The sequence below is a fragment of the Lycorma delicatula genome, chromosome 6, assembly GCF_047948215.1.
Source record: "Lycorma delicatula isolate Av1 chromosome 6, ASM4794821v1, whole genome shotgun sequence".
NCBI lineage: Eukaryota > Metazoa > Arthropoda > Insecta > Hemiptera > Fulgoridae > Lycorma > Lycorma delicatula.
The window spans coordinates 100,364,301-100,377,480 of NC_134460.1; the positions used below are offsets into that span (position 1 = coordinate 100,364,301).

Consider the following 13,180-nt stretch of genomic DNA (forward strand, 5'->3'; position numbering starts at 1 on the left):
ACTTTAATGTAATATTGGAAATTCTACATCATTTTCTTTTTTAATAACTTTGATATAAAACTATTTTTAAATTACATGTAACAAAAAAATTGACAGTAATTTTTTTTTACTCAAACACTATGAAAGAAAACTCTTTAAATCTCATAAGATTTAATTTATTTATGTTTTGACATACCTTATGGCAATCATGTAAAATTTCTGGTTCTCAACCAGAAAATACAGGGTGTGAATCATGTATCAGGCATGGCACTTATTTTAAACACTACACAATTCATTTATCTAAAAAAGAACCACGGTTGCTAAAATTAGACAAATGCCAATTAAGAAAAGACAAAAAATTGATTGATTTTAATTTAGAAATTACCAATAATTTGTGGTTATAAAAAAAACCAACTTATCTTGTAATTTCCAGAAAATTACTCTTGAATTTTAAGCAATTTTATATACGGACTGAGTAATAAAAATAATACTACATGTAAAATATATTTAATAGTATCTCTGCCTTTTATCTAAAGCTTTGGGATTCAAGTCCCAGTCATGGACAGCATTTTTCACACACTATGAAATTCATTATCATCCACAATACCAACACTGGATATTAACCTGATGCTGTCGTATGAACAAATAAATCAAATAACAGTACAAGATAACAGTGGTAAGTTTATGCAGTACTATAAAGACGATGTAACTGCACTTGCAGTACTATAATGATGTTAAAGATGTAACTGCACTTTTATTTTAAACAGTAAAGAAAAATTAGTCAAGAACAAAATGAAGGCCATTTTAAAAGACTTATACATTCAAATATATATAACATGAAATGCGAACATATGATTAATTTTAAAAATTCTTGTCATTTTTTCATGGCTTTCATGACTGTAAAAACCTTATTCATAAATTGAAAAGTCCGGTCCTTTCTGGTATTTTGATATTAAAGTTTTTGTAGAAAATGCCCAGAAACTTGAAAATTCCACAGCTCTAGGAGGCAATGTTCTTAAACACCCAATACTCCTGCATTCATTTTCAGCAAGAAATTACAGAACAATATTAAATTATAAAAAAAAAATGAAAGGATTCTAGAAGATTATGTGAAGACAGCTTTGGTTCTAGCAAATGGGAGTAATGATGTCTAACAATGAAAACCATTTACTTTACATAAAAAAATTAAAAAAACGAAAAATGTTCTGTTACTTCCTCTCACTACAATCCCCAGCATTAATCAACAAGTGCTCTGGGCTAAGCCAAGCAACCCAGTGGAAAGTTGGATAACCAATCCCAGCAGAATGGGTTATCTAATTTGAATAGGTAACAGATAAATACTGGTCAGGGATGACATTATGATTCCAGATAGTTTGCACTGGGTTATGTAACTGACAACCCCATCAACAAGTTAGGGCTTCTTGAACCAGATTTTAAGGCCCTAAAATCAAAATTACAAAAGAGAAAAGAATGGAGGAGATAAATTTTTGGTTGTAACAAGGTGAAAATATATTTAAAATATACACAATAAAAAACTGAAAGAAATCCAGGCATAGGTAGTAAGAACAACTAAAGAAAAAAGAAATACTGTAAAATTACACTACAATTCAGATATTAGTTATAACAACTTTAATAATTTAAAAAATGCTTGTTTTTTATCATCCAAAACAAAAATTCTGCATGTATATTTCATTTTTCCCCACAGTACACAATTTGAATGACCAAAAAGATTGTGATAAACCGTTAGATACATTATCTGATAATCCATTACTGACAAAAATGTTTATTTTACAACTGAAAAAATGTTATCCATCTGTTATAATGTTAAATATATGTTATATTATAATGTTAAATAATGTTATAATGTTAAATGGAGAAATCAAATTAAATAAACCAAATAACTATAATTAATACCTCCAAATTTCAGTATTATATAAAATGTATGACCACAAAACATGAAAAACTACTGTTATAAAGAAATTTTTATTAATATATTAAAGATATTATCATGAAAAAATAAAGAATTAAGAGTATATACCACCAAATTAATGTTTAATTAACTAAATAGTAATTAAGACTATGTAATTCTATACTAATTTGGGAGGTAACATGTATTACTGTAAATAACACATTCTCGATCTTCATTTTGTGAACTCTTCTATTCTTTTTTACTGATGTTCTTCACATAGCTTTATTCATTCATTAAATACTGATGATATACTTGAGCACTTTTATCTTTTTCAATAGATAATGAGAATTCTAAAATGATTTTGTTGGTGTATATATACTATAATAATTGTTCTTTATTTTGTTTTTTCTAGTCATAATTTCTTTCATTGAGTACGATTTAAATTCTCCAAAATTAGATAACTGTTTTATTTTTTAAAAAATGCTGGTTTACTTAAAACTCAATAGTTTTAACTAAAACAGCATATTTTTATGTGTTGACGCAATAATCCTTTCTGACAAATTTTTCTCATGGAAAAAATCCAGTACTTTTTTTAGATAAAAAAAAAAACAAAATATTACTTATATTTATAAAAACAAGAATAACACTCAGTTCAAAAGTAACAGTTACAAAGTAAAAATAATCATTTATGTAGAAGTAATTTAAATTTAACTTAAGTTGGTAACAAATTAATGATACAGGTAAAAACATTTGATTTTAAAAAAACAAATAAATTTTTTGCATAGTAACACACCAGAAAGAATTATCTCACTCAAAAACTGGTATTTCAATTTAAGAGTTTTCTAAGCACTTAATAAAATGTTTATCGAACGTTTGTTTCCATTTAAATGATTCACCACAATTATTACAAGTATATGGCTCTAAATTTGTATGAACTCTTTTATGTGTATTCAAAACGCATTTTAATTTAAATGTTTGTTACATATATCACACTGGTACTTTCTTTCTTCACTATGAGAAACACAATGATTTTTAAGTAAAGATCTAGATTTGAATGAAGCATCGCACAGTTCACACAGATGATCTTTTGTTCTGTTGTGGCTCATAACTACATGACGTTTAAGATATTTTATATTTTTAAATAATTTTCCACATAAGTTGCATTTCAAATCAGGAACATATTGGTGAGTATTTTTTTTATGACTATAAAGATCTTTAACATGTTTTCCACATATTTCACATACTTGTGATTCCTTATTTAAATGAATTTTTCTTATATGACTGCTTAAAGATGAACTGTATTTAAATTTTTTACCACACTGTTGACAATTTAAATCTTTCTCTGTATGTTTATTATAAATATGAAGTCTAAGATAAGACTGTATAGGGAATTTTTTATTACAAACATGGCAACCAAATGTTTTTTCTAGATTAGAATGGATAACAAGCTTATGAGTTTTTAATATTCTTTTAGATTTAAATAGTTTTTGACAAACATCACATGGATAATAGTCAAAATCATTTGAATGAACATATTTTTCATGTCTTTTAAGAAGACAACGTTTTTGAAAGGTTTTGTTACAAATGTGACATGTTTTATTAGCATGCTCTGCCATATGTTTCCTGTACAATTTATATGTTTCAGGAATGAATTCGCATGTATCACAAACTTTCCTTTCTTTTATTTTATAATTTTTCTCTATGCTTTCATTATTTTCACATAATGTATCCACGGATAATGAATCAGTTTGATCTCTTCCAATCGTCATCACCTTAAACATATCCATCATACGATGATGATTATTTTCCATCAAAAAATAAATTACTATTATTATATAATTATAAAAGTGGTTAAATTTAGCCACAACTAGGAACCATAAAACATATACATTATTATTTGTAATGTTTAACAAATTTTTTAGAAGGTTAAATCAAACAATCAATCATTATTAATAAATTCCAGTTTTTTACGAATCAGTTTTTAAAAAAAAATTATTCAATCTTAAAACTGAAAGTAAACATAAAACAGATTAAAAAAAGAAAGAAGTTCAGAAGTTCAAAAATGAAAAACAATGATAGTAATGATATCATTGTTCTTAACATCAATACTAATAACTACAGTATTTGGTCTAATAGTTACTATTGGAAATAAGTTATCTATGCACTATTTACAAAAATAAAACTGACTTTCTAATAAACTGTAAGCTATGCTACTACCAAAATTGCAAAAACCCAATAAATATAACCATTATGTATAGCAAGACATTAATATATATACATACACCACTTTGATCAATGATATATATATATATGACAGAATTTCAGAAAATGACAGAATTTTTTAACAATTTTACTATGGTTATATTTAATCATCTTTGTTAAGAAATTTATACTTAAATAGTGTACCACATGCTCTTAATGATAAGAAACCCTTTCTTTAATGATTTTATCACCTAATTAATATTAATATTGACTTTTTCACTTAATTCCTTTTTGTTAATTTCTTGATAAATCTTGCGATATTTACTAACAACTAACAATAAAATGCAATTAAGCTGTTAAGATACAATAATCTCAAAAACTGACTTAAAAAAACTGATTCTTATATACCTAAATTTTTCAAAATTATTTCTAGAAAACATATTTAATATAACATATAACAAACAAAAACTGATCAGAGGATTGTAAATTTTAGTAAAAAATTACCTATAACTACTGTATACAGAAAAAAGTGAAGTCAGATGTTTATTATATTTGAAAAAATTACAAAATTAAAATAAATCATAAATCAGTTAAAAAAAATAGATCAAACTAAACCATTAAACACTTGCGTTAAAAAAAAGAAAAAATAACAGCTGGTTAGATTAATTTATTAATAAAACAGATAATTTTTTTTCATTTATTGTGATACAAAAAATTAATTGGTAGCAACATTAATATAAAGTAGAGTGAAAAAAACAATTAGTTGTTTGATAATTATCAATATTTGTATCTTCCATCTAACTATCTTAAAATTTCATTACTTCATCAATTGTTTTAACACTATTTTATATGTCTTGTCTGTCTGCCTACCTTGTTTTCTAGTCCTATCATTAACATTCTCCACTAACATATTCACACATATTATCTGCATCTTCAAACTGATCATCTACTGAAAAGTTATTTTATGAAATAGGATGCAATGCTGCACAGTGACTGGAACTTGAAACACAGCATTTTATAGTCCCTTCAACTTCTAGGGCAGTGTATTTCTGATTTCAGATCAACAGTAGTCCTCTCATCCTTCAAATGTATGTTCAATATTACTGATATACATTCCTATAGATCACTAAAAGTAGCATGTGAAGCTATTCTAAATTAAAATTTTGTTGTGTTGTGCTATTCACCATGCCAAATGTCTCTACTATAAAGAAGGTTCCCCCCTTACCAAGTTTGCTGTTAGAGTCACAAATCATGGTACGCTATTGTTCATGCTTAAGTCCTTCCCACAGGAGGAAGAACAACTATACTAAAATGCAAAGTTCTAAGATAAGGCTATTCTTTAATGAAATTGAAAACAAAGTTGCTTTATCATCAACAATTAGCAAAGCAACAGTCATCAACAATTATTAAAGATACAAAAATTTGTTTCAAAATGAATATCACAGTTTTAAAGTTATATAATATTTCTCAAGTTTCTTGTACATGATTAATTATACATGAAATGAAGGCACGACTTAAACAATTTTAGCTATGCGCAAGCTCATAAACTGTTTCCAGTACTTTCCGTTTGAAAGCACTAGTAGCAAAGATGCCGACGTCCTCAACAGAAAGCGTTTGCTAAGTGTGAATCTGAAATTACCATTAAACATGCTATTTCATTGTGATCCCCGAGTGACAATAACATTTGTAGATGGTATAAACAATTTGAAACATCTTTGCAACTAGTGCTTTCAAACAGAAGGTATCGGAAACAGTTTATGAGCATGCAAACAGCTACTACTGTTTGAGTTGTGCTTTCATTTCATGTATAATTAATCAATATACAATAAACTTGAGAAATATTACACAGCTTTAAATTTGTAACGGGAAGAGTATAGGATGACCGAGTGTGTCCAAAAACAATGTAGAATGTGTAACAGAGTTTTTTGTGAGCAGACTTACGAAATCAGTTATGAAGGCAAGCAAAAAATTAGCAATTCCAGTGACATCTGTGTGGTGGGTTTTAAGGAAATGTTTACAACTGTGCCCATACAGTTTTCAGCTGTTACAAGCTCTAAAGCCTATAGACTATGGTTTGAGTACCAGCTTCAGAAATGAAATGATGCACTGCGACAAAGACTTTATCCTGTCATATTCAGTGACAGATCAACATTTCATGATAATGAAAAAGTAAATACTCTGGGGATCAGAAAATACTCATGAAATATTGCAATGTGAATGAGACTCCCCAAAGCTTTATATATTTTGTACCATACCTCAGCAGCAAGTTTACGGCCATTCTTGTATGTGGAAACAAGTGTGTCTGGAATGAACTATCTTAATATGCTACAACTATGGCTCTTTCCTCAACTGCAATATGAACCACAGAATTTTATTTGGTAACAAGATGGTGCACTTTCTCACTGCCATAATGCTGTATGTGATTGGTTAAATAAAATTCTCCCCGACCACTGGAGACCAGATTGCATGGTTAGTTCAGGCAAACGAGGCATCCACATTTGCCTGATCTAATCCTGTGCAATTTTTTTCTTTGTGCTGTGCAACGAGAGGGTGATTCTGATCGGCGTGCAGCCCTAACTGCGGATTACCACAGAAGCAGGGCTAGGTACTTTCATAGCATTAGGTCATCCAAGCATAATTCCTGGCATTCCTTCATTCAGCAGCAAGGGAGTAGAGATCATTGGGGTATTGTGTATACAGCCCTTGGACATAAGCGCAGGAAAGATGTCCTCTTGTCAGCTTTGTCGAGCCATGAGGGTGTGGTAATTGATAAGGACCGTGTCCTTAATATTTTGCTGAACGATTTGCTCCCGAATGACACTACGGTGGGTGAGGTTTCATGCCATCAACATGCCAGGCGGGAAGTTGCAGTTTCCGAGACTGACTTACAATCTTCTGAGATCACAGAGGCGGATGTGCGTCAGCTGATCTGCAGTATGTCATGGCACAAAGCCCCCAGATATGATTGTATCACAGTGGAGCTCCTTGTCCAAGCGCTTCCAGTAGTTCTTGGTCCTCGAAGTAGAATATATAAAAGGTTGCTCTTCGCCGGCCACTTTCCGGCATGTTGAAAGGGTGGAGACTTGGTATTGTTGTTCAAAGTTAGCGACAAAGATCCTACTGTTAGTTCTTCTTACCATCCACTAACACTCTTGCCTGCGACTGGCAAGGTTTTGGAGAAGGTCCTATATTTGCGTATTAATGTTAGATTGGTCACTGATCATTTGTTAATGGCCAACCAGTATGGTTTCTGACCGAGCAAGAGCACTGAGGATGCCATATTAAGATGATGGATATAGCTTCTTTTCTAGTTCATGAAAATATGTGTTAGATTTTTTTGGGCATATCCGGGGCATTTAATAACTTATGGTGGCCCTCTGCCCTGCTTCAGATGCAGAAGTGTAAGTGTACGCGAAATGAATTAAAAGTGCTCTCAAGTTATTTAAACAATCGTACCGTTTCCCTGCGTATGCTGGGTCGCAGGTTGTTAAGACTAACTAAAGTATGCCCTCGGGGCAGTGTTCTGAGTCCACTTCTTTGGATCATAAAATTCGATTCCATATTGGGTTTGAGGTTGCTATGTGGTTGTTGTGTTGTCGCTTATGCTGACAACGCGCTGCTACTGATTGACGGGCATTCGTGTAACGAGGTAGAGTTCCGAGCTGCCCATGCTTATGAGACACTCCGAGTCTCCAAAAGAAGATGATTTTCAGCCCAGAGAAAACCACATTGATCTTGCTTAAGGGCCGATTGGCTGCTTCCCGACGAATTCGGGTTCAGATGGCTGGTCTTCCCATTCAGTATGTTACGGCTCAAAAATACCTGGGTGCTATCCTTGATGAGAAATTTTGGTTCAAGGAACATCTACAGTATGTAGCAAAAAGGCCGCTGATGCTACTTATGGAATCCGTAGAGTCATTCATACCGATTGGGGGTTGAATTACCGTACCATGCGTATCCTTTAAAAAGGTGTCAGTGAGACTATTATGCTATATGCTGCACCTGTCTGGGTTCACCACCTAGCTTTTAGGTATTACGCGGCCATTTTGCTGCGTGCCCAGCGACTCCTCTTGCTGGCTGTAATAGACGGTTATAGAACAGTCTCGCGAGCGGCAGTCTGTGTTATAGCCGGATTCAAACCAATAGATATCTTGGCTAACGAGCGTAAGGAAAGCTACATTTCCAAGGTAAATAACCTATTGATGTCAGAACGAAAGCAGGAGATTGAAGACCGGGGCCTCGCGTCTTGGCAAGTCAGGTGGGACGAATCCCCCACAGGTCGCTACGCGCATGGTATATTTCCTAGAGTGTCTGATTTAGGTGCGATTGGTTGCGTCTCCCCTAATGGGTATATCCCACAGTTTCTCTCCGGGCATGATGCCTTTCGGGCAAGTTTGGCTAGGATTCGTTTGGAGGATTCAAGCCAATGCCCGGATTGTGGGACTGATGATACAGTGGACCACGTCCTCTACGTCTGTCCCCGATACGAGGTCGAACGTCCACGAACTGTTAGGGAACTTGAGAGAATACATTCCTTCTCAGTATTAACTGGATGATCCGCGAGAAGTGGTCAACAGTGGCTGGTTTTCTTCGCGCCCTTGCGGTGTGTAGGTCTGCTGAGGAAGTTTAATCGAGGTACTCTATCGTGGTAGGATCCCGGGTGGCTAGGGTTCCGGCCTAGGCATTGGATTGGTTCGAGGTAGGCACATTGGCATCGTGCCACGGTTGTATTGGTGTTGTTTGTGATTCGATTTGGGGCTCCCGCTGGTGGGGATGGTCAAGCTGCCGGCTTATGGTAGCCCGTGCGACCGGGGGCATGGCTTCGTTCCGCCGGTGGCGGTCCTGATCGTGTCTTGGTAATGCCGCGCGAGACTCCATGATGGGACCGGGTTGGGGTGCAGGGTTTTTCCGGGCTCCTGCACGACTGGTTACGTTCCCCTTGTTAGGTGAAATAAATTGGTCGTCTTATTTGGGTGTAGGTCTGAATTTCTAAGTTGCGTAAAACATAATTTTGATTGGTATGAGTATAGCACTGATTTAACTTTCAACTAGTTCGTTTTCTGAGGCATTCACAGTCACGAACGGTGCTGTCAAACCTGAACTAGGCGCGGAATTCGCGCTTTCGGTCAGTTAGTTTGAGGGAATCATGTTAGGTTGGATGTGAAGATGTCCGTTTGAGGCCTACGTGAAGGCAAAATTAGATTTGTATTTTACTGATGCAAATAACTACCCAGGCATTTACATCGGTGGCATCTCGACCGAGGCCTGGCTTATGACTGTGAGATGTAATCAGTTGAGGGTCTAAAGACGACTTCCGGTAAAGCCCCTCAGGGCTCGGAACGGAGAGGGTGGCGTGTCGACCGGTAACATCACAAGGTGGGTGTCTTCTCCTTAAGGGGTTGGGATGCTAACATTGAACACTTATAGGAAAAACTGTTTGAGTTGCTCTTTGTATAATTTATCAAAGTAAAACTAAATAAATATTACGTAACTTTAAACCCTGATATTCACTTTGAAACACATGTATTATTTTAATAACCAAAACACAGAATCGTTGACTACAATAAATCGTAATTACACATCATGAAAACTATAACCACTTTTTAAAAAAAACTAGTAAGCAAAACCTCACTAAGATAAAACTTCACAGTTTGAAGCTAAGAAATTAACGGTCCCGTACCTTAGATATGGTTATAAATCATGCTAAAACCTTTTTTAAATGCATTCACAGCAGTTATTAATAATAACACCAGTAGAAACAATGCAACCGTTTTTTAATTAGAATTTGTGTTAAATAATTAATTATGAAACTGGAAATAATGAGAACATTTTACATGTAATAAGCTTTACATGCAGATAATGAATTTAAACTGAAATTTAAACATAGTAAATGATTACTTCAATAGTTATTTTATGAAATTTGTCGAAGAACTGGTTGATGGGGCGAAACTGTTCTGCTAAAACATGAATTTGTCTTGATAATTAAAACCCTAACTCAGTATTTTTTTTTATCCTAAATCTCCTCAAGAATTTGGATTCAATGGTCAAAAAATTATTAAATAAATAAACTACTACAGTATTAAAAATTTGTTCTTAAATCACATATTGGGTACTTTCTTCAGTAATCAATCATTGTTTTTCCACTGCAATTTTTTCTTAAAATAAAACATACTATACTAAAATCTAATTTTTTTTTTAAACGACAAAAGAAGTTTGCAATTGTAGGCCAGTTACTCCTCATTTTGTCTAGAATTGTTGAATGATATTTAAAAAATTACTGTCATTTTTAAGTATAATATACTTTTCTTTTTTTGGTTTGTTTTACCTCCGGGTCCGCAGACAAGCAATTCATTCCGCAGAGGATGAGATGAATGTTTTGTAACGTGTGTGAAAAATGGCATGCCTGACCGGGATTCGAATCCAGGACTTCCGGGTGAAAGGCCTTACCTCCGGGTCCGCAGACAAGCAATTCATTCCGCAGAGGATGAGATGAATGTTTTGTAACGTGTGTGAAAAATGGCATGCCTGACCGGGATTCGAATCCAGGACTTCCGGGTGAAAGGCCGAGACGCTACCACTCGCGCCGCGGAGACTGGCAACTATAATATACTGTCTCATTATCAGTGTGGATATTGGAAGGGTAGAAGCGCAATGATTACTATTTTTCTAATGATTTGACAAGGTCAGTTTTGGATCTTTCAGATAAAATGGAGGCAACTTTTTGTGATCACGCCAAACCTTTTGAGTGAAAGTATATTGTTTGAAAAGTTAGTGTTAGGATTTAGGGACTTGCCACTGAAATTATTATCTTCCTATTTGAATAATGAAAGCAACAGGTACAGCTTTGAGATATTGGTGAATTTTGAGAAAATACGAGTTAAAACTAGTTTCACCGATGATATTGCACTTGTTTCTATTCATGAAGCGCATAAGCAATTTATAAATGTAAATTTCTCTTGACAGATTATCGGAAGTATTAAACAGTTATGCTTTAACACTGGACTTATTTAACACGAATATACAATTCTTTGCCAAATATTCATATTACAATCAAGTTAATAGTCTATTCATGACGCAAAATGGTCAACCTGTGGTAAAAAAACAAAAAACAAGTCTTTTCGAGTACTGCAACTGATAGAAGTTTTAACACAAATTATCTAAAAGATTGAATTTTCAAGTTTAATAAGTTCTTATTTTACAGAAATTAAACAGTACTCAGACCATGAAAGTGGCATATTTCATTCTTTTTGAATCCCTTCTCATGTACAGGTATGTATGTGGAGAAATCCTGTTGAAGCTAAATTGATACTAAATTAAAAAGACTTAATGTAATGAGAGTGGGAGCTCTGTTTAGCCTTTTACAGTTTATTGTTTAATTAAAGGCTTTAAAGTACTATAATGATCATCGCTTCATATTCTGTATTTGTTGTGTTGTTCTACAAACATAAAAAATATCTTGAACATAATATAACAGATGAAACAGAGATAGACTGCTATATACAGTTCATATACTATAACAGGTATAGAGTTCACATACATGAAAAGGTGTTGCGGCAAATTGATGAAGAAGCAGTTGGAAAAATATAGTTAAAAGAAGAGACAGACTTATAGGCAACATATTAAGACATCATGGAATAGTCGCTTTAATACTGGAGGGACTGGTAGAAGGAAAAAATTGTGCAGGCAGGCAACATTTGGAATATATAAAACAAATTGTTAGGGATGTAGGATGTAGAGGATAGAAGGAAAAAATTGTGCAGGCAGGCAACATTTGGAATATATAAAACAAATTGTTAGGGATGTAGGATGTAGAGGATATACTGAAATGAAACGACTAGCACTAGATAGGGAATCTTGGACAGCTGCATCAAACCAGTCAAATGACTGAAGACAAAAAGAAAATACCATAATAGTTTAGAAAGGTCCATGACAACCTTTATTTACGTTATTTCATCGACAAATGATACAAAACACTGATCGCTGGTATTTCTTTTAAAAGTCACTTGAAGAAATACATACTTGGTTTAAATTATTATTTAACATAAAAATTTTTCAGTGGCCTGTTCAAACATCTAATTTTTATGTGATTTATAATAACTGTACATTTTAATTCTATTATTTTTATATTATGACTATTTATAATTTATAAATCTGAGACACCAGGTTGGTTTAGTGGCAAAACTTGTCATTGTAAATCAGCTGATTTTGAAGTTGAAAGTTTAAAGGTTCATATCCTAATAGAGATAGTAGTTGCTTTTATTCAGATCATGGATGCTGGTATTCTTCGATAGAGGGTTTTAAATTAACCACATGTTTACTGATAGATTTACATAGATACTGATGAGTCATTAATGACTTTAATTGTGGATGGAACCATAAAAAAAAATTATTTTGAGATTGTAAAATGTTAAAGCTAAATGAATAAGTACAATTAATTACTTTAAGAATATGTGATTTTGAAAAATAACAAAAATAAAATTACTTCATATCTACTGGAGTTTCACTTTAACTGACTTTCCCTCCTTATTTCTTTGTTAATAATTTTATTTTAAAAATATTTTAACCTTAAGAAAAAAATGTTAAACGTTTTATTTCGTAATGTCTTTTATTCAATTAAAATTAGGAACAATTCTAACTATTCTTTGTCTCTATTCATTTTTAAATGCTTATAATCTCCTAAATCAATTTTCAAAACTCAAGTTTGCTCTTTCTTATAAGATTGTATCCTTCTTGCCCATTATGAAAATTTCAAACTCTGTTGTATTTTAGAGTTTTCAAATTTGTACTGGATAAAAAGAAAGAGATTTTATAATTTATTTACACTTTCACTTCCTTTTTTTTTCTTTTTCCTGTTTAGCCTCCGGTAACTACCATTTAGATAATTCTTCAGAGGATGAATGAGGATGACATGTATGAGTGTAAATGAAGTGTAGTCTTGTACATTCTCAGTTCGACCATTCCTGAGATGTGTGGTTAATTGAAACCCAACCACCAAAGAACACCGGTATCCACGATCTAGTATTCAAATCCGTGTAAAAATAACTGGCTTTACTAGGACTTGAACGCTGTAACTCTCGACTTCCAAATCAG

General features: G+C 33.0%; 1 protein-coding gene across 9 annotated transcripts in view; it reads right to left on the bottom strand.

Moving 5' to 3' along the window:
* LOC142326076 (uncharacterized) overlaps positions 1-13,180 on the bottom strand; it is a 291,623-nt gene that overhangs the window by 147,406 nt on the left and 131,037 nt on the right. The window lies entirely within an intron of this gene.